Source organism: Ixodes scapularis, unplaced genomic scaffold (assembly GCF_016920785.2).
Source record: "Ixodes scapularis isolate PalLabHiFi unplaced genomic scaffold, ASM1692078v2 PGA_scaffold9__187_contigs__length_104089568, whole genome shotgun sequence".
Taxonomy (NCBI): Eukaryota; Metazoa; Arthropoda; class Arachnida; order Ixodida; family Ixodidae; genus Ixodes; species Ixodes scapularis.
Window position 1 is genome coordinate 13781701 of NW_024609884.1, and position 23050 is coordinate 13804750.

General features: G+C 40.3%; 1 pseudogene; it reads right to left on the reverse strand.

The window, feature by feature from the left end:
• Nucleotides 1-4889: 4889 nt before the first annotated feature.
• On the reverse strand, nucleotides 4890-6066 carry LOC121833724 (annotated as a pseudogene).
• Between the last annotated feature and the right edge of the window lie 16984 nt (nucleotides 6067-23050).

Sequence of the window (23050 nt, forward strand, 5' to 3'; positions counted from 1 at the left end):
AGAACTATATGCAAAACATCTGGACTACGTCGGCCAGTATAGAAACGCCCTTGGAATCATGTGGTACAAGAATTGTTTTTCTTCTATTTTTTTTTTTAGTTTTGCCACAAGCACGTAAAGCTGACCCTAATCTATAGCTCTACCTTATTCAGAAATTAAGCCATTCATGATGGAGACATTAAAACATATATATAAAATATTATAGATCACACAAAATAACCAATATGAAAAAAAAAAATCCCTCCAAAACCCGCCGCCTGCAAGCAAAAACAATTGCCCACCAGACAACTCTAAACACAGCTAAGGTTAGAGGAAAAACCGATAACCTGGGAAAAACGTTTGTGATACACAATCACTGTAGTACTTCATGAACATGACAGGAAACTTCAGCTTCGTTACATTAAGTCTAAAAAACAATCTTTCAATGTTGTATTGAGGCATCCTTTAGCATACTTGATGTTGAACATCCAGAACGCTGCCATCAGAGCTGCTAGGCCTTCGGTGATGTTAATCGCTGTAAAGAGTTTGGTTAACACTGCTTATACAAAACAGGTGTTCGGAAAGTTCGAGGCAGTCCCCATGGATCACAACACGAGGCAGGCCGCATGGAGTGCGTTTTCACTCTGTAGTACGAGACGGAAGCTTTGACATTTGCGGAACTACAATTATAATTTCATCAAATCATGGCATTTAGAAAATCAAATATCCTAGTTTTTGTCCCCTACTGAAAAACACACCACACAACCCACACGCATTAAGAATCGAAGCAGTCGGGTTTCTTTTAAACACGAACCATAGAGATCAATAAAAAAAATTTCGAAAATCAAAGCAGGCTTAATTTGTCCCTTCGGTGGGAATCTCGTCAAGTTCATTGATTCAGAAAACAAGTAAGAGCCTACACGCCCGACAAGCGCGAAATCGTCTTTTGCGTATATATATTTTTTTTTTCTTCAGAAAAACGGCTTATGATACAATTGCAACGGGGAGAAGAAACCTAGTTTCTTTTTTCACGCCCACCAAAAGTGAGATTGTGTTTGGCTTGCGTGCTGCTGATTTATACGATGATGCTACACATCCTAAATTATTAAAAAAGATGTAACCGAAAAGAAGAAGTTATTATTTCATTTCTAGAAAAACGTCCCAATAATAAAATGTCCAAAAACAAACCTAGTTTTTTTATACAAAAACTTAATGCATGAAAAAAAACCATTCGGAACACAAACTTTGGGTTGTGTTACCAAACAAAGCTTAGGTAATTTATGTACTTTCGAGTCGCGCGGGTCAAATAAGTACTATCAGTAAACAATTGTTGGCACGAAACGCAGATTAATCCGGGCCACTGGGTCAAACAAATTACTTTTCAAGCCACGAAACACGAGTCAAAAGACCCAGGTATTGAAGAAAACATTCTAATCAGGAAACCTAGTTGTTGTTCTTACATAAAACACAGGTGTTCTAAATTTTTTTTATGGGCACACGCCCCACAGTTTATGAATATTTAATGAAAAATTTGAGACTCTAAGCATATGGTTCGGCTCCTAATCCCGACCCATACAGCTTAATAAAAACTTAAAAAAACTGGATATCAAATTATTTCTCGAAAGAAAGTTCCAAGAGATATAAAGCTACATAGAATGTAAAATGTGCGTGTTCATTGGTGCTAACTTCAGCTTTTTGGACGAAGCGCATACACCCGACCCAAAAAGTCAGTAGGTATTTTACAGCGAAGCTGTATGTGGCTTGGGTTCTATGCATTTTTGGTATCCGTGTGCAGCAACGAAATTGCATGAAAAAGCGCTCCCTTCTACAGAAAGGCATATACGCCCCATCACCTCGTTATGCATTTTGATCAGGAAAAACGTCGAAATGTGTGATAAAGGAGATTCATTCGAGAACAATGGGCCTTCTTCCGGTCGAGTCGGGTGTCGTCAGTGCTTTGAACGTTAGTGAAGAATCTCACCACCGTTGTAATGGACCACATTTATGTATTTATTTATTTATTTCCATGAATACCTGCAGCGCCGTTAGGCATTATGCAGGGGGCTACAGGAAACATTATGCAATAACAATAGATATTCACACAATAGATAAACGGAACAACAATAAAACATACATTATTAATCGCGGATACAGATTTGCAGTTTATCATAAAAGAGATCATTATCAGAAATAGATACTATTTCGTCCCTAAGTATATTCCACTCAATGGTTTGAACAATAAATGAAAATGAAAAACAGTCAGTATTGTAACGAAATTCCTCGGCTTTTTAGAACGATCCCGTCTTGCAGATGCATAGTGTGTTTCAAAAATGTAAAGACTTCTTTCAATACCAGTCTGTCCGTAGCATATGTTGTGAAAGAATTTTAATCTCAAGCACTTTCTTCGCTCTTTGAGTTAATCCCAACCTAAACTGTTTTTCATTTTTGTACAACTTGTATAAGGGCTGTAATTACCTGTAACGAACCGTAATGCCTGGTATTGAACCCGTTCCAACTTTTGTTCAAGGTAACTTTGTGGTGGGTCCCAGATGACACAAGCATATTCCAAAATTGGTCGAATAATTGAAAAATATAATGTCTCTTTTACACTGAGAGACGTATTTTTAAAATTCTTACGAATAAAATACAACATTTTACTAGCCTTAGCAACAGTTTTATCTACGTGATCATACCACTTCAAACTGGACGACAAATGAACGCGCAGGTACTTATAATTTTCTACACGGCCAAGTATCCCATTTTTCAGTTTGTATTCGGTCGGGGAAGATGCACTGCGAGAAAAACACATGTGTTTACACTTGGAGATATTTAAGCTCATTTCCCAACGGTCACACCAGTCTTCAAGCACATTTAAATCGTATTGAAGCACACTGGCGTGCACACAATTTTCAATAATTCTATATACTATGCAGTCGTCTGCGAAAAACTTAATATGATACTGTATGTTCTCACAAATACTGTTAATGCATATCAGAAATAGCAAGGGCCCTGACACCTTTCCCTGTGGTACTCCGGAGGTCACAATCACTGGTGAAGATATTTTACCGTTAAGTACCACAGTTTGCTCGCGATCGGAAATATAGTCAGCAACCCAGTTGACGATTTTATCATTGATGCCCAGAGATACAAGTTTGCTTAACACTAGATTATGTGGCACGGTGTCAAAAGCTTTGCGGAAGTCCAGAAATACACAATCAACACTCTGTCTGTTGTCTATGGTACTTGAAACGAAATGGGTTAATTCTGCAAGCTGTGTAGCACATGAATTACCTCGACGAAAGCCGTGCTCGCAGGGGGAAAAGAAATGACTAAAGTCTAGGTAACTATATACTGAACTATATAAAATGTGTTCAAATATCTTGGAAGCAATGCATGTAAGTGAAACCGGGCGGCAATTTTCAACTAGATTTATTGACCCAGACTTAAAAATTGGAGTAATATTTGCTCTTTTCTAGTCAGTCGGAACTAAACCAGTGTTTTACGATTTTATAAAAATTACTTGTAGGTACTCCGCTATTTCTTCTCTACACTTGCGAACAATGTCTCGTAATAAGGCCTTAATCCCATCTACTACGATATTCACTTCAGCCATAACCACTCCTGTGGTCCGGTCAGACAAGGGACGGATATAGTTAGGTGCAGGAAGCGAAAAAACAGACTTAAAATATGAATTAAAATATTCTGCTTTTGCCAAGTCGCTGTCTACTAACTTGCCATTTTGCAACGAACCAGGAACAGAGGTATCTTATTTTTATTTACTTTCACAAACTTCCAGACTTCTTTGGGATCATTCTTGAGTTAATCTTGAAAATAGTCGTAAAAGGTCCTTTTGTTTTCTTGAATAATTATTTTAAGGTCTCTGGATATTTCTTCGAGCTTTTGCCTAGCACTATCAGACTGGTTTGTACGATACTTCTTAAAAGCTCGACGTTTACGCTTTATTTGTTTTTGAATTGGAAGAGTAATCTATGGTGTATGTCTCTTATTTCCCTTATGAATTCTGAATGGTATGTAAGAGTTCACGAGTTGCTTAATCTTTTGTTTGAAAACATCCCTCAAATGTTCAACATCACTCTCCACTCTCAAGTTTAAAAAGTGAGGAAACTAAACTGAAAGTTCATGAGAAATTTGTTCGTAGTCACCTCTCTCGTACAGTATGATTTTTCGTGGCGGCATTGCAGTCTTATGAGTCTGATTCAGTGATAAATCACAGACAATGGCACTGTGGTCGCTAATACCAGGAATTACAGTGACATTAGACGTAAGGCTTGGGTTATTGGTCAATAACAAATCTAAAATTGAATTGTTTTTTGTTGGTGTGAGAAGAAATTGTTTAAGAGAAAACGAGATACTAAGGTCGTTAAAACCTTTATACAAACTAGAGTTATTGGTGCAAAAGTGTGTACTCGTCCAATCGACGTTAGGAAGATTAAAGTCGCCTCCCCCAGTAACAGAGCTATCAGGAATCGAAGATAGTACATAACTAAGCTCATCTATGTCGTTTGTGGTTGGGGGACGGTAGTAGGTGCCCAATACTAGAGTTCTTCCTTTGTATAGTTGAACTCAACCCCAAATAGACTCTGAGTTATTGTGTGGTAGAAGGAGCTGACTGCTTGCCCATCGTGCGTCTATTAATAAAACACCCCTCCGGCATGCGCGTGTCGATCTTTACGGTAGACAGAGAAGCCACCAGGGAATACTTCACTGTCCAGCATGGATTCATTGAGCCATGACTCAGTGCCCATGATAATACTTGGCTTAATTGATTCTACAAGGCAAAAGAAATCATCTACTTTATTTTTAAGGCTACGGCAGTTTAGCAACAATACAGTGGAAAGAACGTCCGACGATGTTGATGGGCTTTGAACATTTGTGGTCATAGGGCTGCGTCATTGTTGTGGCCTTTTACTTCTCTTTCTACGCACAGGGACTGCCTCCTTTCGCTCAGCGTCCCAGATAAACATGTCGCCGTTCACAACTAGCTTATCATATGAAAGATGCACTTTGTTGCTCTTATATCTTGCCTTATTTGTTTAGAGTTGTTCCAGAGATTACGTCTTTTTCGTGAAGTGAATTACCGAAATCTTCGGATACACTAAAGTCGGTGTTCTTAAATTTTAATCGAGAGTGTAAAATATCTTCCGTTTCGATCCAAGACATAAATTTTACTATAACTGATCTCTTGAAACCATCTTTAAAGTAACCAATCCTGTGCGCCCTCTGAATCGTAGTAGGATTGATTTCCACGTCTTCATTACAAATTCGTATCACATGGTTCTTTGATTCCTCCCAGGATTCATTGGGCTGTCCGTCGGGTATGCCGCAAAACACAAGATTGCACCGGCGGCTGCGGTTTTCGAGGTCATCGATATGCTCTTCTATCCTTTCATTCTGGTCCTCAAAATCTGCAACACGCTTTGCCAAGTGGTCATTACTTTAATTAAGTTGTCAAGCTTTTTTTCAAATTCTTCTTGTTTACTTGTTTACTCTCTTTGTTAAAAAGTTTAATCGTGACATTGGCCATACTGACTTTTAGTCCTTCGAGCATAATTTCTATTCACTATAATATAGTGATCACAAACCAATCATCACACCGTTTCATATTGATGCATGTATACTGGAAATAAACATTTGGTGACGTGTTTTTGAGTGTTTCTTGGTGAATCATTTGTTTTAGTGCCCTTCAGCTTCGCTGGCCAACCACCTATACAAAGTGGAATGGCACACAATTTTTGTCACACCTTGATATCCTCTCGAAAGATGTTCCAAACGACCCAGTTATTAGATAAAACAATATGAACAAGAAGCCTATTTCTTTTCTCATTTTTTTTTCATTAGAACGTTTCACACGGGAGGTTCAAATATATATATATATATTTTTTTTCAATGGACACACACCCACGCGTTTTAAATAACGAATAAAATGTCTCGAAGCATTGGTTTTCTTCGAAACACGTGCCAAGAACAGCCTACACACCCGTCGAGCGCGATATCTTTCTTGTAGTAGACTTCCGCCAATTCATGAGGCTGCCTATTTATAACACAAACAATCTAAAATATACCCATTTTTTTAGAAAAGCGGTTTAATAAAATTACAAAAAAGAGAACAAGCCTAGTTGTTTTTACAAAAAAGCGATCCGCAGTGGCCAAGTTATATAAACATTTTCAGAATACAAATGTTATGTTACTAATGCAAACACCAAAACGGAAAAAAAAGTGGCACGAAGGCATACTTTTTTTTACAGAGTACCAGTGACTGAAGTATAATAAATATTGTGCGACATCAAACCTAGACCATAAATAGAAGCCCAACACGAGCTGAACGGGTAAAAAAATGTGAGTCGGGAAATCCAGCACATTGTTGTGGACAAGTGCGAAGTGCGGTCGCCAAACATATTCGCCAAAGAAAGCTTAGGTATGCAAAAAAATTTCGAGTCCCGAGTCAATAAAAACACTCGGGACAAGAAACCTTGTTTTTCTCTTAAAACTTGAACCTTTTTTTCATAAACCCTTTTCAAAACTGTATATCAAATTATTTTTCGGGATACATTTCCAATACATACCAAGTTACATGAGAAGTAAACTTTGTATGTTCGTTGGTGGTAATTTCAGCTTTCTGGCCGAAGCGCATAAACCAAAAAAGCGGGTCTCTTATCACACATGATACCATAAAAAAAACACAATTTAAGGCGTGCAAAATTTGGTCCTCTTTACGTTAAAATAGCAGAATCTTTTGCACAGGGTATATGTACAAAGATTAAGTTGGTCATAGTCTGCAAGGCGAAAACTCCCGGTTACTGTCGGTAGCGATCGTTGAAAAATAACATTAAAATAATCAGCTAGACATCCAAGATAGTTTTCCGAATATATTACAAGACATGCTCAGCTCAAAAGAAGGAGACATTAAAACTTCTCGCCTCTTTCTTGTCTCCAAGGGTTCACGCATCCAGACTCTAGTATCCACTCTCGAGCTGTCAGTTTCCAGTCTTCAGTCTACAGTTCTCATTCATTACTCTTTTCTGGCTCCAGGCTCGAAGCTCCAATCTGCACTCTTTAAGCTCCAAGCTCCATGGCTCAAGTGATCCAATGCAGAATTCGGACATCCCCGATTCAGACATAACAAAATAAAAATAAGTGGGTTAAGTCAGCAGAGCCATGAACATTGGTTTCTGCTGCTCGGAGCTAGTATATATAAAAAAAAAATCAAAGAAAATACCCCTACTTGCTTTTGCATAAAGACGAGCAGCATAATTGATTCAAATGAATGCATTTCCAATACATACCAAGCTACGTGATAGTTAAAATGTGTATGCTTATTGGTGCTAAAACTATCTTTCTGGTCGAAGCCCATACGTAAAACACGAATAGTAAGTTCTTGTTACACTGGATATCATTTTCAAAACACCCCCACAAAATGAGGCATTCAGAATTCGGACCTCGTAACGTTAAAATTGTAGCATCCTTTGCGTATGGCATTTGTCCAAAGATTATGTTGGTCATAGTCTGCATGGCAAAGAATCCCGGTTACTCTTGGTGGGGATCGTTGAAAAATAACATTAAAACACTCAGCAAGATATTCAAATTATCAGCTGAAAAATAAGCAGCATTTAAAACTTATCGCCTCGTTCTTGTCTCCAAGGGATAAGGTATCCAGGCAGTTGTGCCTACTTTCTAGCTGCCAGTCTGGACTCTCCAGCTTTCAGGTCTCCAGGCTCCAGGTTCGAAGCTCCAGTCTGCAATCTTTAGGCTCCAAGCTCGGGGCTCTACTGCCCCAATGCAGAATTTGGACATCTGCGGTTCGGACATCCAAAAAACAAAAATGAGTATGTACAGACTCCACAACCACGAATCTTAGTTTCGGACGCTCGAAACTAGCTAAAAAAAAAAAAAAAAATTTAAAGTTTTTTTTTTTTTTTTAAGGTTTTGGTGTAGAAAGAAGGGAAGCGGAGCTGGTAGCTTCTGTTCTCGGCGGTGGTTTTAGAGGCGAGGATCTGCTCCTCTTTTGCAAGGGACTCTGAAGCGCTAGACGCAGTGGAACTTTTAAGCGCAATAGCGGCCTCGCGGCGGTTGCGGAACCATTTGCGCTGCTGCGCACATCGCTGCTCGTTCCGTTCCCGCTCCTCTTCCTCCGAAGAAATGCTGCCGCCATCTATAAGCAACGGCAACAACCAGTTGTCTGGTTGCCGAGGCTGGAAAGGTCGCCGCGATTTGTTAGCGACGGCGGCGAGCAGACTAGCGGCAAACACAACACCCTGGACAGCTACCGCTATCTATGAGTGAAGGCGGCAACCAGAGTTTTGTGTCGACATTTGTTTGGTACCGGACGCGATCCTGGGGAAACCAGCCCTTAACAGCTCCGCTGTAAATATTCTGGATATTACTTTTTGGTTCCGAACACAGTAAAATATTACGCAGCTGAAGATTAAATAGAATCGTAACCTCCTAGTAAAAACAAGAGTGGTCCAAATACGTTTTTTATCGAAACACATCCAATATGATATAAATAATAAATGAAATATATAAGACTTCACGCATTGTTTTTTTTTTGTGAACACGAGCAATAAACATCGATAAAAAAATGTCGAGAAACAAAACCGGCATATCTTAATCTGCCCCTGCGGGGGACATCCGGTCAAGTTCATGGATTGATAAAAGAATTAAGAGCCTGCCATTGAGAGAAAAAATAGAATTGGGAAATCTATTTCTTTTTTTCATAAAACAGGAGTGGTCCAAATATGTTTTTTTATGGACACACACCTCGCTTGTTCTAAATAATAAATGAAATATATAAGACACTAAACATTGTGTGTGTTTTTTTTTTGTAAACACGAGCTATAAACATCAATAAAAAATTTTCGACAAACAAAAGCGGCATATCTTAATCTGCCTCTGCCGGGGGCATCTGGTCACGCTCATGGATTTATAAAACAAATAAAAGCCTGCCATTAAGAAAAAGATTCTAATCTCGAAACCTAGTTTTTTTTCTTTGTAAAAACACGAGGGGTCCAAAATGTTTTTTATGAACTCACATCCCACATGTACTAAATATTAAATAAAATATACAAGACTCTAAGCGTTGTTTTTTTTAAATAAATGAAATATGTAGGACTCCAAGCATTGTTTTTTTTTTTTTTTTTTTTTGTTTGTGAACACGCGCATAAACACTGATAAAAAAATTTCGAGGAACAAAACCGGCTTACCTTAACCTACCCCATGCGGGGGGGGGGGGGGGGGGGGGGGGCATCTGGTCAAGTTCTTGACTTGATAAAAAAATAAGAACCTGCCATTCAGAAAATTATTATAATAGGAAAATCTAGTTTTTTTTTTCTTCGTAAAAACACAAGTGGTCCAAATATATTTTTTTCCATGGACACACATCCCACAGGTTCTAAATAATAAATGAAATATGTAATACCCCAAGTATTGGAGTTTTTTGTTTTGGTAAATACAAAAATAAACATCGATAAAAAATTGTCTACACATAGAATTCGCTTATCTTAACTGCCCCTGCGGGGGGCAGCTAGTCAAATTCATAGATTGATAAAACAAATATCAACCTGCCATTGAGAAAAAAACATACTAATCTGTAAAGCTAGTTTTTTTTCTTGGTAAAGGCAGGAATGGACAAAATATCTGTTTTTCCATAGAGGCACATCCCACAGGTTCAAAATAATAAATGATGTTCATTGGTGCTTACTTCAGCTTTTTGGACGAAGCAGCGCATACACCCAACCCACAAAAAAGTAGGTATCTTGTCAAACTGGATACCATTATGAAAACCTACACAAAATGTGCTATGAAATAAAATGATACACCTAAATTAAGTACTGAAGAAACTTACAGACACATAAAATGCAGTATTCGAATCTTATACTACGTTAAATATGTAGCGTCCTTTGCGCAGGGCACCTGTCCAAGGATTAAGTTGGCCACAGTCTGCATAGCAAAGAATTCCGGTTGCAGTCGGTGGGGATCATTGGAAAATAACATTAAAGGAATCGGCTAAATTTCAAAATTATTGTCCCCAGATATATTACAAGAAAGGTTCATCGAAAAAATTGGCATTATTTGAAACTTATTGCCCCTTTCTTGTCTCCAAGGGTTCACTCATGCAGACTCTAGTCTCCATCCTCCAGACTTCTATCTCCAGTTCCCATCCATCAGCCTCCAGGCTACAGGCTCCATGGCTCCAGTGCTCCAATAGAGAATTCGGACATCCACGGGTGATGAATGTGGCTTGCTGTGAGTGATGTATATGCAAAACAATATTGAGTGGAATAACTGCGCAGAGTCACGAATCATGGTTTCTCATGCACGGAGGTAGTTTAGAAAAAATACAAAGAAAGGAATAGCCTAGATATTCCTTTTTTTATATTCACCAAAAAAAGCCCCCCCTTAGGTTTCTTCACTTTCAAGTTCAAACATTGGGAGCACGAATATTGGGCTCTTTTATTGAAGCAAGAGCCATAACAGAAATAAATGAAAGAATCGGAACAAAAGCCTAGTCATTCTACAGAACACCAGTCACATTTCAATTATAATATTATTGTATTGAACAGAAACCTAGCTAAAAAACCCAACTAAAAACACGAGCATACAGGGCAAATTATACAAAAAAAATTCAAGACAGGAAACCCCGTTCACTGTTTCTCTGTTGAATCATGAGTTAATAGGCCCCACTAATTGAAAAAAAAAGAATCTCTGGACACGAAACACATATCAATTGAGGTCGCCGGGCCAACAAATTATTTGAGGCTTGATACATGAGCGAAAATACCCAGTTATTGAGAAAAAAAAATTATAATCGGGAAACTTATTTTTTCTTTGTTCGTATAAACATGAGTGGTCCAAGTATGTTTTTTTTTCCATGGACACAAAACCCACATATTCTAAATAATTAATAAGATATATGACTCTATTAGCCCGAGACGTTTGCGTAGCGTCCCCTTACGGCGAACCGGGGTGACGTCACGGCAGTCTTGGGTAAGTTACTTTTAAAAAGTAATTAGATTACAGTTACAGTTACTTTCAGTAAAAAGTAGCGAAGTTACCGTTACAGTTACCGCAACAAAAGAGTAGCTCGTTACAGTTACACTTACTTTTAAAAAGGAACGACGTTACTTTTCAGTTACTTTTCTAAAACACAAAGAAAAAATTAAGAAAAGCTAGAAAACGCCCCTCACCAAGTTTTATTGTGTAAAATTAAGAAGTGCGCTTTTTACTTCATATTGTAACTTAGCAGCGGTTACTTCTCGAAATTAGTAGGGAGTTTTAGAATAACGTCCGCAATTTTAGCGCACGCTAGCGCTAAATTTAGCGCTTGTATTAGCGCACGCGACGTAAGAGAGTTTTAGAATATCGTTTTCCGCCGAGACGCAAAAGCCCAAGCAGCTCGCGCTTGCAACGCCACCAAGATACAGTCACAATTTTTATTTCACACACGAAATTCTGTAACTTTAGAAAAAAAAACAAGTTTTTTGGTTCAGAGTACTATTTTAGAACTGTTTAAACATGAGAATGCGTCGCGAGCGGTTGACAAGTCGTGTCCGCTTGCGTCGCCTCGGCAAGAGAGGTCTCGCATACTGACCTTCGCACATCGTACCTTCGCCGAGAAGGGTTCGCGCGTCGCAAGCATCAAGTTGCCGGGGGTCGTTGCCAAACCACGTACAATGTTGTCCCGTATTGAAAATCGCAGTCGCGAGGATGCCGCCGACGTCGCACTCACGACGCCGCCAAAGCAGCCGCCGACATAATCCTGGAAGCCGCCATTTTTTTTACTGTGCTCGTCTTGGCTTTAGCCAACTTCTCATCACGAATCCTTCTTGGAGAAGCGCAAAGACTCTTTGCGTACGTGAAATAGCGCACGCTAAAATTGCGCACGCAAAGCGCAAAACCTGGTTTGCGTTCGGAGCATGCGCAGTGGCGCTATTCTTTGCGTACACAAAGCTTTAGCGTGTGCTATTCTAAAACTCCTTAGTATTTGAAAGGTTCCGCGCCCGAGTATTGGTGCAAATCAAAACACAAAACATGCGCAGTGCGGAGTAGTGGCGCTAATCAAAAACCCGAAACATACGCGGTGCGGAGTAGTGGCGCTAATCAAAACACGAAACATGCGCAGTGCGGAGTAGTGGCGCTAATCAAAATACGAAACATGCGCAGTGCGGAGTAGTGGCGCTAATCAAAATACTAAAAAATGCGCAGTGCGGAGTAGTGGCGCTAATCAAAATACGAAACATGCGCAGTGCGGAGTAGTGGCGCTAATCAAAATACAAAACATGCGCAGCACCCTCTGCCTGCATTCTTTCACAGTTGATTCACCGGATTAAAAAGCGTTTGCACAGAAAAATGAAAAAAAAAAAAACACAACATAGATAGTGCTTCAAGACACTAAGATGTAAGTGTTCAGTCACAGAATACAAGCGTGTGCGTAAAGATAACTAGATTACATTTTTCATAAAATCTACACGTCGCTATATTCGGGTCGTGATTCGCGAGAAAGAACGTATTCACAAGTTTGTGCAAGGCCAACTTGACACTCGAAATGTCGGAACAGACGATTTGGAAAGTGCGAGGAATAGCTAAATTGTACTCATTCAGTGATATATTATTCATAAAAAGCTGGAAAGTAACGACATAAGTAACATCGTTACCTCAGAAAAAAGTAATAGAACTAAAGTTACAAGTTACATTTTTAAAAAGTAACTCGTTACAGTTACAAGTTACCAGAAAAGTAATCAATTTACAGTAACGCGTAAGTAGTAACGAATTACTACTTAAGATTGCGTCACGGTGAGGACAGAGTTTTTCCCTGACTCGCCCCGCTCGCCACATAGAGGCTGTGATGATGTTAGCTGTCGGCGCGTTCGTTTGTATTTAATTTTGTTTCTGCGCGTTTTTTGCCGGAAGTGTGTATTTTCACATGTGGCTTTATTGAGGTATGGCCTGTAGCTGCTCCCAGGTGAAACTTTAACACATTTCAGGCATGGTTGACCTGGCAGGCAACGCATGAATCGCAGCTCGTATATGGAAAGGAACAAATGTGGTCAAAATAACAGGAACATCGCTATAGATTTACATCTCACGTAATCAATGCTGCTGATGGTCAGAATGGATCGGCAGATTGTGTATACTATTTTGTGTTTTTATTTTGTATATCTGTTTTTAAACAAAAACGCCGAAGCAGAAAAGCTGCATGCTGCTTGAGCAACAAGTTAAATATAGTCTGGGCCATGGAGAGAGAATCACAAGTGAGGAAGTCTAAGTACAGGGACGAAGTGATGAAAGAAGGATCAATGGCATATGCCAGTTATTTGTTTACACCTGCTTATATTGCTCGCAATTGGCCCTTACTGGATTCGGATAGTATTCCAATGGACTCCACGGGTGGTATCTGTGTAGTTGTCTATAATACGCACCACTCAAATAACGTACAAAAAACGAAGGGGTCTAGCCCGTTATTAGTCCCTTCTCGACAATTTACGTTTTGCAGGCTCTAAAAGTGAGATTTTAGTTAAATAAAATTGTCCTTAAGCTAAAATACCAGAAGCTTTTCTCACGCAAACTGTCACCCTTCACAGGTTCCACATTTTCTGATACTATTGTGCAGCATCTACCACTGGACAGCCGTTTGAATCCTTGCTGTTCCTCCTGCTTTCCTTTGTTGTCAGAAAGTGCAGCTGTAGGGAGTTTGGAGGCTGATGAAGCTTTCGGCGACCTGCAGCAGTGTAGCCATTACCTTGTAATTAATATTCAAATTAAACGGCGTATTTTCCGAATACACAATGCTAGAATAAAGAAAGGATGCCTGGAAAAGTATAAACATTCCAAATTAAGGTACTATTGCTCTGCATATTTCGAGCAGTCCAATACATATCGTACATGCAACTGGAGGCAATTCGGCCGTTTTTTCTGCAACAATACAAATTAGTTTTCAGTAATTGTTCGTTTTCTAAAAATACAACATGCCTGCAAACGTGTAAGAACAATATCAATATTTCACGGAGAAGCTACATTTATGTGAAACAACCCTGTTTCACGAGCACTTCAAAGGCCTTCAGACCAAGGCCTTTAAAAGTTTTGCGAACCAGCGTATGCAGAATGGCACTCCCAGAGTCGGGGTCGCGAGCTAATTTGCCGACCGCCCAAAGGACTTTGATATAAATTTAATTTAAAAGGCCTGCAAAAGAGCGATGTTATATTCTCCTAGCTCATGAACATGCAAGAAACGGAATTTCAGCGTCTGAAACACTTACTTCGCCACTTCACCGACCCCTAGCTCGCACAATCGCCTTGTGTCTTGTGGACGGAAGGGGAGTTTCATCAACGGAATTGCCTCCGGCAATAGCTTCCGGGATTTGTAACCTAATTATAAAGATAAAAGCGACAAACACGCTTAGAAAAGGTAGGAAAGGTAGGCCTAACCCAGCGTCTTCTACACCAGGTAAAAAAGGTTCCGCTCCTCAGAATGCTGGCGGCACACAACGGCCGTCGTTGACGGTGCCTTTCCCATCCTTAGTCTGATTGTCCACGCTCTTTTTAACCTCGATATCCTGGGGTGGTGAAACCTGACACCAGCTTCTTTTCGGGTTTTGCATTGCGGCACTAAACAGTAGGTCAGCATGATCGCAAACCAGGAAACGGGGCCAGGGAAGCGAGCCGGATGCGAGATCGCAAAGCGGAGCCCTTCCCCTGACGTCAGGGTACACCTTAACCAATCAGGGCGCGGCAATCGCAGCGACGCTTGTGTTCGCTCTCGGCGCTAATACAGTGTGTCACCTGGTGCCACTAGTTGAGTGTAGTTCAGGCGAAGGCGACACCCGGCGAAGAGAGAAAGGGCGAGCAGTTGGAAGGTGGGACGGGAGAGGAGGGTAACGGAGTGCGAGGGGAGAATGAGAGAGCACTAGGGATGTTAGGGAGGAGAGGAGGTTTATCTCCCCGTCCCCAGCCTTTCTAGCGCTTGCCCTTTCTCCCCTCACCTGGCGTTGTCTTCGCCTGTAGTGACACAGAGTAAAAACAATGTATCTTTTTTTTTTAAAACGAGCAGTATGCAGAGATAAAGAAATCGAGAAACAAAACCTGCTTATATTAATCTGCCCCTGCAGGGGCATCTGTTCAAGTTCATGGATTGATAAAACAAATAAGAGCCTGCCATTGAAAAAATAATTATAATCGGGAAGCCTAGATTTTTTTCTTTGTAAAAACACGAGTGGTCCAAATATGTTTTTTTTATGGACACACATTCAAAATGTTTTATATAAAAAAAATAAAATATATTAAACTCTAACCATTGTTATTTTTTTTAAACACGCGGAATAAACATCGATAAAGAGTTTTCGAGAAACAAAATCGGGGTATTTTAATCTGCCCCTGAATGGGGCATTTCGTCACGTTCATGGATTGATAAAACAAATAAGAGCCTTCCATTAAGAAAAACATTCTCATCGTGAAAACTAGATTTTTTTTCTATGTTAAACACCAGTGATCCAAATATGTTTTTTTCTATGGACTGGGATCCCATATGTTCCATATAATAAATGAAATATATGACTCTAAGCATTGTTTTTTCATAAATGAAATATATGACAGTAAGCTTTTTATTTTTTATTTGTAAAAAACCATCGATAAAAGAAAATTCGAGAAAGAAAACGGGCTTTTCTTAATCTGCCCCTGCGGGGGGCATCTGTCAAGTTCATGGATTGATAAAACAAATAAGAGCCTGCCTTCTTAGTTTTTTCTTTGTTAAAAACGAGTGGTCCAAAAATGTGTTTTTTCATGAACTCACATCCCAAATTTTCTAATAAATGAACTATATGAGACTCTAAGGATTTTTTTATAAATAAAATATATAAGGGTTTAAGCATTTTGTTTTTGTAAGCAATAAACATCGATAAAAATGGTTAAGAAAAATAAAACTGGCTTATTTTAACCTGCCCGGGCATCTGGTCAGGTTCGTGGACTTATAAAACAAACAAGGGCCTGCCATTGAGGAAATACATTATAATTGGGGAAAAATAGTTTTTTTCTTCGTAAAAACACGAGTGGTCCAAATACGCTTTTTGTATGGACTAACATCCCACATGTTACAAAAATAAACGAAATATATTAGACTTTAAGCATTGTTTTTATAATGGTATATTAGATACTCTAAGCATTGTTTTCTTTTTGTAAACATGAGCAATACGCATTGATGAAAAAAAGGTTAAGAAACGAAAGCGCCTTATCTTAATCTGCCCCTGCCGGGGGCATCCGATCAAGGTCATGGATTGATGAAACAAATAAGAGCTGCCATTGAGAAAAAAACATTCTAATCGCGGAAACTAGTTTTTTTTCTTCGTAAAATACGAGGGGTAATTCTTTCTTATGGCCACACATCCACCATGTTCTAAATAATAAATGAAATATGTAAGACCCTAAGCATTGTTTTTTCATAAATGAAATATATAAGACTGTAAGCATTTTTTTTTTGTTAACACGAGCCATAACCATAAATAAATTTTTTTTTTAGAAAGAAAACGGACTTAACTTAATCTGTCCCTGCGGGGGGCATCTGTCAAGTTCATGGATTGATAAACTAAATAAGAGCCTGCCATTGAGAAAAACATTCTTATCGCGAAAACTAGATTTTTTTTTTCTTTGTAAAACACGAGTGGCCAAATATGTTTTTTCTATGGCTCCGACCCCATATGCTCCAAATACAAATGAAATATATATGACTTTTAGCATTGTTTTTTCATAAATGAAATATATGACTCAGCATTTTTTTTCCTTCTAAACACGAGCTATAACCATCGATAAAAACATTCTCGAGAAAGAAAATGTGGTGAATTTTTGGGGGGAAAAAGAAAGAAAGAAACAAGGAAAAATCTAGTTTTCGCGATGATAATGTTTTTTTCATTGGCAGGCTCCTATTTGTTTTATCAATCCATGAACTTGAAAGATGCCCCCCGCAGGGGCATCTGTCAGAAAACTAGATTTTTTTCTTTGTAAAACACGAGTGGCCAAATATGTTTTTTTTTTTTCTTTGACTCAGATCCCATATGTTCCAAATAATAAATGAAATATATGACTCTAAGTATTTTTTTTTTCATAAATGAAATATGTAACTGTAAGCATTTTTTTCTTCTAAACACGAGCTATAACCATCGATAAAAAATTTCCGACAAAGAAAACGGGCTTAACTTAATCTGCCGCTGCGGGGGGCATCTGTCAAGTTCATGGATTGATAAAACAAATAAGAGCCTGCCAATGAGAAAAAACATTCTTATCGTAAAACCTAGTTTTTTCTTTGTTAAAACACGAGTGGTCCAAAAATGTTTTTTTTTTCATGGACTGACATCCTAAATCTTCTAATAAATGAATTATATAAAACTAAGGATCTTTTGGTAAATGAAATATATAACGCTTTAAGCATTTTTTTTGTAAGCAATAAACATCTGTAAAAAATGTTTAAGAAAAAATAAAACTGGCTTATTTCAATCTGCCCCTGCGGGGGGCATCTGGTCAAGTTCGTGGATTGATAAAACAAACAAAAGCCTGTCATTGAGGAAAAACATTATAATCGGGAAAAACAGTTTTTTTTCCTTTGTAAAAACACGAGTGGTCCAAATATACTTTTTGTATGAACTAACGAAACACATGTTATAAAAAATAAATAGGCATTGTTTTTTAAAAGGTATATTAGATACTGTAAGCACAGTTTTCCTTTTGTAAACACGAGCAATATACATCGATGAAAAAAAAGTCGAGAAACACAATCGGCTTATCGTAATCTGCCCCTGCGGGGGGCATCTGGTCAAGTTCATGGATTGATAAAAGAAATAAGAGCCTGCCATTGAGAAAAACATTCTAATCGCGAAACCTAGTTTTTTTTTCTTCATAAAAACACGAGTAGTACAAATATGTTTTTTTTTCTATGTACAGACATCCAACATGTTCGAAATAATGAAATGAAATATATTAAGAGAAACGTTTTTCTAAACGCGGGCAGTGGCGTACCAACTTGTTTTTGAGTGGGGGGCGGGGCAAACCGGACCTCCACCCCCCCCCCCCCCCCCTCCCTGGGTCGCATATTGTTACTAGTGATGGGCCGAACGTTTGCCGAGTCGAAAATTGGGCGCAACTTTTGCCGAACGTTTCTGAAGATTTGGCAATGATTCGGCAAAGATACTCTGTTACCAGACTTAACATTGGTATTTACTTTTTTCTGACGAAAAAAGTTTTTTTTTCCTTAACATAAATACAACATACAGTGCCTATTGACACAGTTATGACTAAATAAGGTGATATTCTGCAACATAATTGTATCGATGTCGCTTTCGTGTGTTTACTGGCAATTTTAGCGTTTGCTTGCAGAAAGTGCCGTGACAACGAGTTTGGGTAGCCGGCGCAGTCACGAATCACGCTACGAGAGTTTTGATTTTGAGGCTTCATCAGCATACGCCTGGAAGTGTGTTTACATTGTTAAAATAAAGACATTCACTGCGTTCAGGCACCTTTTCATGCGCGAAAACGAATGCAACGGTTACTGAGAATTCACCAGAAGAGAGAACAATATTGTAAATACGCATGTTTTCTTATTTGAGTCACTTGACGTCAGCTTTGCATGAAAGTGTGCGTTCCATAATCGCAATACGCCGTGTTTAACCTCTAAAATTACGGTTTCTGGTGTTAGGACACACACGAACGTTTAGGAAGTTGGGGAGAGTTGGGAATGTCAGATGTGCAAAGTCGAGCGTGATAGTTCTGTGTTTAGTTTTATGTAGATACATGAAAATCGCGAAATAACGCGAACTAGAAAGCAATATTATTCTGTTTTCGCACCAATTACTTGTGATCGGAAAACAGGATTGTTAGAATAATAATAATATTAATAATAATAATAATAAATAATAATTTTATTTGCACATACTGGAAGGTGCCCATCTGGTGGTGTGCGGGGCTAGGCAGATAGGTGAAAACCGTTATGCAGAGCGCCTGCCAGCCAGACTTGTACGTAGTTCAACTACATTACTCAGGTTACTGTAGTTTCACTATATTTCTGTGTAGTTCAGTAACTTTCAATTATATTTCTATTTTGGTTTTTAGTAGTTTACTGTAACTATTTTTCCGAGTGACTTCTACTCAAATTACAAATTCCTGTCGAATTTTAGTTGTTTTGCCTATCAACAGAGATAAGATGTAAGAAGATCAGCTGATTTTTGCAGAGGAGGAAGCATGTGTCGTAGGAAGGGGGGGGGGGAGGAAGAAAGCAATTTGGATTGTCCAAAGCCCCCCCAAAACTTTAACCTAGCTCAGGCAGTGCTGAACCTCAAAGGTGAAATGATACATCCGCAGTAGATCCTTGACCAAAAAGAAGTAGTACACAACAATTAAGCATGCAGAAGCAGAACCCGCTATTAAAGCGTTTCTGTGAAAACACAAGCCACTTTATAATCGGCTAGTAAAATTTCGCTAACGCATCAAAACCTGTGTAAGTACTTCCTTGTTAGCATAGAAAAAATAAACGCAACTTCAAAAGTAATTTGCTACTTTTTTACGGTAATTAGTAATTTACTGAATTACTTTCCATTTCAGCAATTCACACCCTACTCAAATTACTTTTGAGGCTAATACTCAGTAACTTAACTTAATTACTTTTCTTGAGTAGCTTGTACATGTCTGCTGCCAGCCCGCCACCACATGTGAAAAAACAAAACAGACAAATAAATGTGCAGAATATACACACTAGAGAAACTACGTAAGAAGGAAAGAAAAGAAGGTAGAAAGCATGTATCACATTATGACGAGGATGCCAGCTGTATCCCATACATTCTGGCAAGCTTGCATGACTCCGCCTCGTTTGACGGCAGTGGGCTGCACACACTGAGCGTAATTGTTTAGTTGTCAGTCAATGTTTCAACTAACTCGTTGCATCAAAGGAAAGGTCGAATGAAAACCACGTTATCCAGAATGCACCGCATCATTTGTCACTTGCGCAGTGGACTGCGTAAATTACTGGTCGACCTTCTGTTCTTGAGGCAGAAAATATTGAAGAGAACCACACTCCCGAAAGCTCACAAACGCACAGTTACCGTGTCGCCTATTCCACACCTCGCCATAACCGCTGGTTGTACTAAACTGCACGATGGTAACCGTGCGACTGCGCGGCGTCCATTTGCGATCCATGGCACCATCGCTTTCTTGCGCGTGCGCAGACATTTGCCAAATTTTTGCCGAATCTTTGCCAAACGTTTTTTCAAAATTCCGGCCAGTTGTCTATGCGCACCGGGCGCTTTGGCCACTGGCTCCTTTTACGGCGCAGGCGATAGACCCCCTAGCAATGACGCTCACGCCGGATTGGCTGCTCGCCAACGCGCGGGAACTTAAATTTCGGATTCGGACGGCGCATGTATCACTCGAAGGCGAAGCGCGCTAACCCACGCCCGCGCGTGCGTTCACGCCGCTTCGCGGCGACAGTGTGCGGCTGCTTTTCGGAACACAACCTCAAGCTGGTTACTGCTGACAAGGAAGGAGGATTCGTCGTTGCTCCGTCCGCTCTGTACGGTGCGAAGGCAAGCCAGGCCATCGACAAGAATTTCAAGCGAGTCTCTCCGGGACCCTTGTCAAAGGTGAAATCACGGGCCCAGGACTTATGCAGCAAATTGGAACTATCGGGGTTGCTAACGAGCGTGAAGTCGAGCAAGAAATTGAACCTCGACATATTCTTTACTGCTAAAACACATAAGCCTGAAGTTCCCTTTAGGGCCATTGTTACAGAAAGAGGCGCTTGGCAGTTTCACATGGGTGATTTCCTGTGCAAACATTTGTGCGCGCTTGAGTTGCATGATCTGTTCATAGTGCGAAATTCAGAATGTGTCATTGAATTTTTGAGGCAAGGGGGCCAGTGCATGCGCAGTGGGTTTTCCATCGACGTCGAGGATTTATTTTACTCGATTCCTCATGAACCCCTATTCTCGGCGGTGAGACAATGCATAGACCAGAACGGAGTTGTCGCTTTCCAGAATTCTTCGGGCATCAGTGTTGATAGCTTTCTTGAGCTCCTGGTTTTTTACTTAAAACATACGTTTGCGTCATTCGAGGGGGGTCTTTATGTGCAAAGAAAAGGCGTTTGCATCGGGTCCAGTGTTGCACCTGTTTTGTGTGACATTTTTCTAGGCAGCTGTGGAAAAAACATCGCTTTGAACATTTCGAACGATGACAATGTGAAGATCTTCAGATACGTCGACGATTTCCTCATCCTTAGCCGCTCGGCGGGGCCCCCTTGCAGTGAAGTCTCTCAGTTGCTAGACGTGTTTAAATTGTGTTGCTCCGGGTTGACATTCACGCATGAGTTACAAAAAGAAAGCAAACTGCAATTCTTGGACCTCGAGCTGTCGTTTTTTGGGTACCATGTTTGTTGGAAGTACGCGCCTCGAACTAGGAAGGGCATCCTTCCTTTTGATTCCGCCCACTCGAAGGTAGGGAAAAGGGGCACAGCTAGTTCGTGCCTGGGGGCTTCTCTCAGAAAGTCATGTTTGCACAGTGCGCAAGGCAGCTTCGAGGGTCAGATACAACACCTGCAGAGGGCTGGTTTTCCGTTGAGAGCTTTGGTTGAAGTGGCAGGAAGCTTAATCAAAAAGATTAAAGGTAATCGGAAATCAAACAGCGAGAGACCGACCACGAGGCCTGTTGTCATTCCATATATGCACAATGTAACGCACAATCTGAAAAAGGTAGCCCAGCGCTACAATGTACCGGTAGCTTTTTCAGCACCCAATAAGATGGCGCGACTTTGTCGCCAGATCAATTCACCACAGCCATCTTCAGATCCCTGCACTACCAAACATCGAAATAAGTACGTTGAATGTGCCACTGGCGTCGTCTATGAAATCCCCATGACGTGTGGGATGACATACGTGGGCCAGACGGGTAGGTGCGTTAATGATCGCACCCGAGAGCACGCTGCCTCTACAAGAACGACGCCTTCGGGGCACCTTGCAATTCATTGCAATAGATGCTCTTGCACCCCGGCCTTCAATGACACCAAGATTTTGGCTAGATACAAAGATAAAGTGTCGCGGGAATTACACGAGGCGTATGCAATTAGGACCAGAGACAAGAATTGTATAAGTGACACGTCGGTATCCTTATCTACAAATGAGTTCGAATTTTTGAAACGCGGGCTGAGTCGATAGAAAAGAAAAAAGAAAAACATTTTTTTTTGTGTGTGTGTCTGTGTGTGTGTGTGTGGCTATATAACGTGTGAATTTTTCAATAAACATCAGTTGAGAGTGCGCCTTGTCCTGTTTCCTTTCGTCTGTGTCCCTGTATATTTTTTCGGCGCTTTTTTGCTTGCAATGAACCAACTGGCCCAAATCTCCACTTTACTGCTAATTACAAAACTATTGCTTAACTTAGCCCCCCCCCCCCCCCTCCCAACCGTACATGCGGCTTTGCGCCGTCCAGTTGGCAACCTAAGCCCCGCTGTCCGCCATGCATTTCCGTAAATAGAGCCCCATACGAATGAGTTCAGCGATGTTTCGTCAACAACATTCGTTTTTTTCAGTGTTAATCATAAAAAAAGAAATGTCGTAAATACCGTCAAATACCTCGAGAAAACAAAATGTTCGAGGAAGAAAAATAAAAGAAGGGAGCCCACACCATGGATACAACACGGGTCCGATACGTATCAGGCAGACATCTTACCACTAAGTTCTGCTACCGCTTCGGAAACTCGCATTGTATCTGCTGCCTATGTTGACAGCGGCAGCGCCTATCTCCACGAACTAGACAATCCGGCGTGAGCGGCCAGTGTTTACCCTGCCCAGTGGCGGCTGTTTCAGGGGGGGCAAAACACATGCCTTGACCCCCCCCCCCCCCCCCACCTCTACACTCTGAGAACTGGGGGACAAGCGCTCCATTGTCCTCCCCCCCCCCCCCCCCCCCCCCCCGGTTTGGTACGCCCACGAACACGAGCAATAAACATCGATAAAAAAATTCGAGAATCAAGACCGGCTTATCTTAATCTGCCCCTGTGGGGCGGCATCTCGTCGGGTTCATGGATTGATAAAAC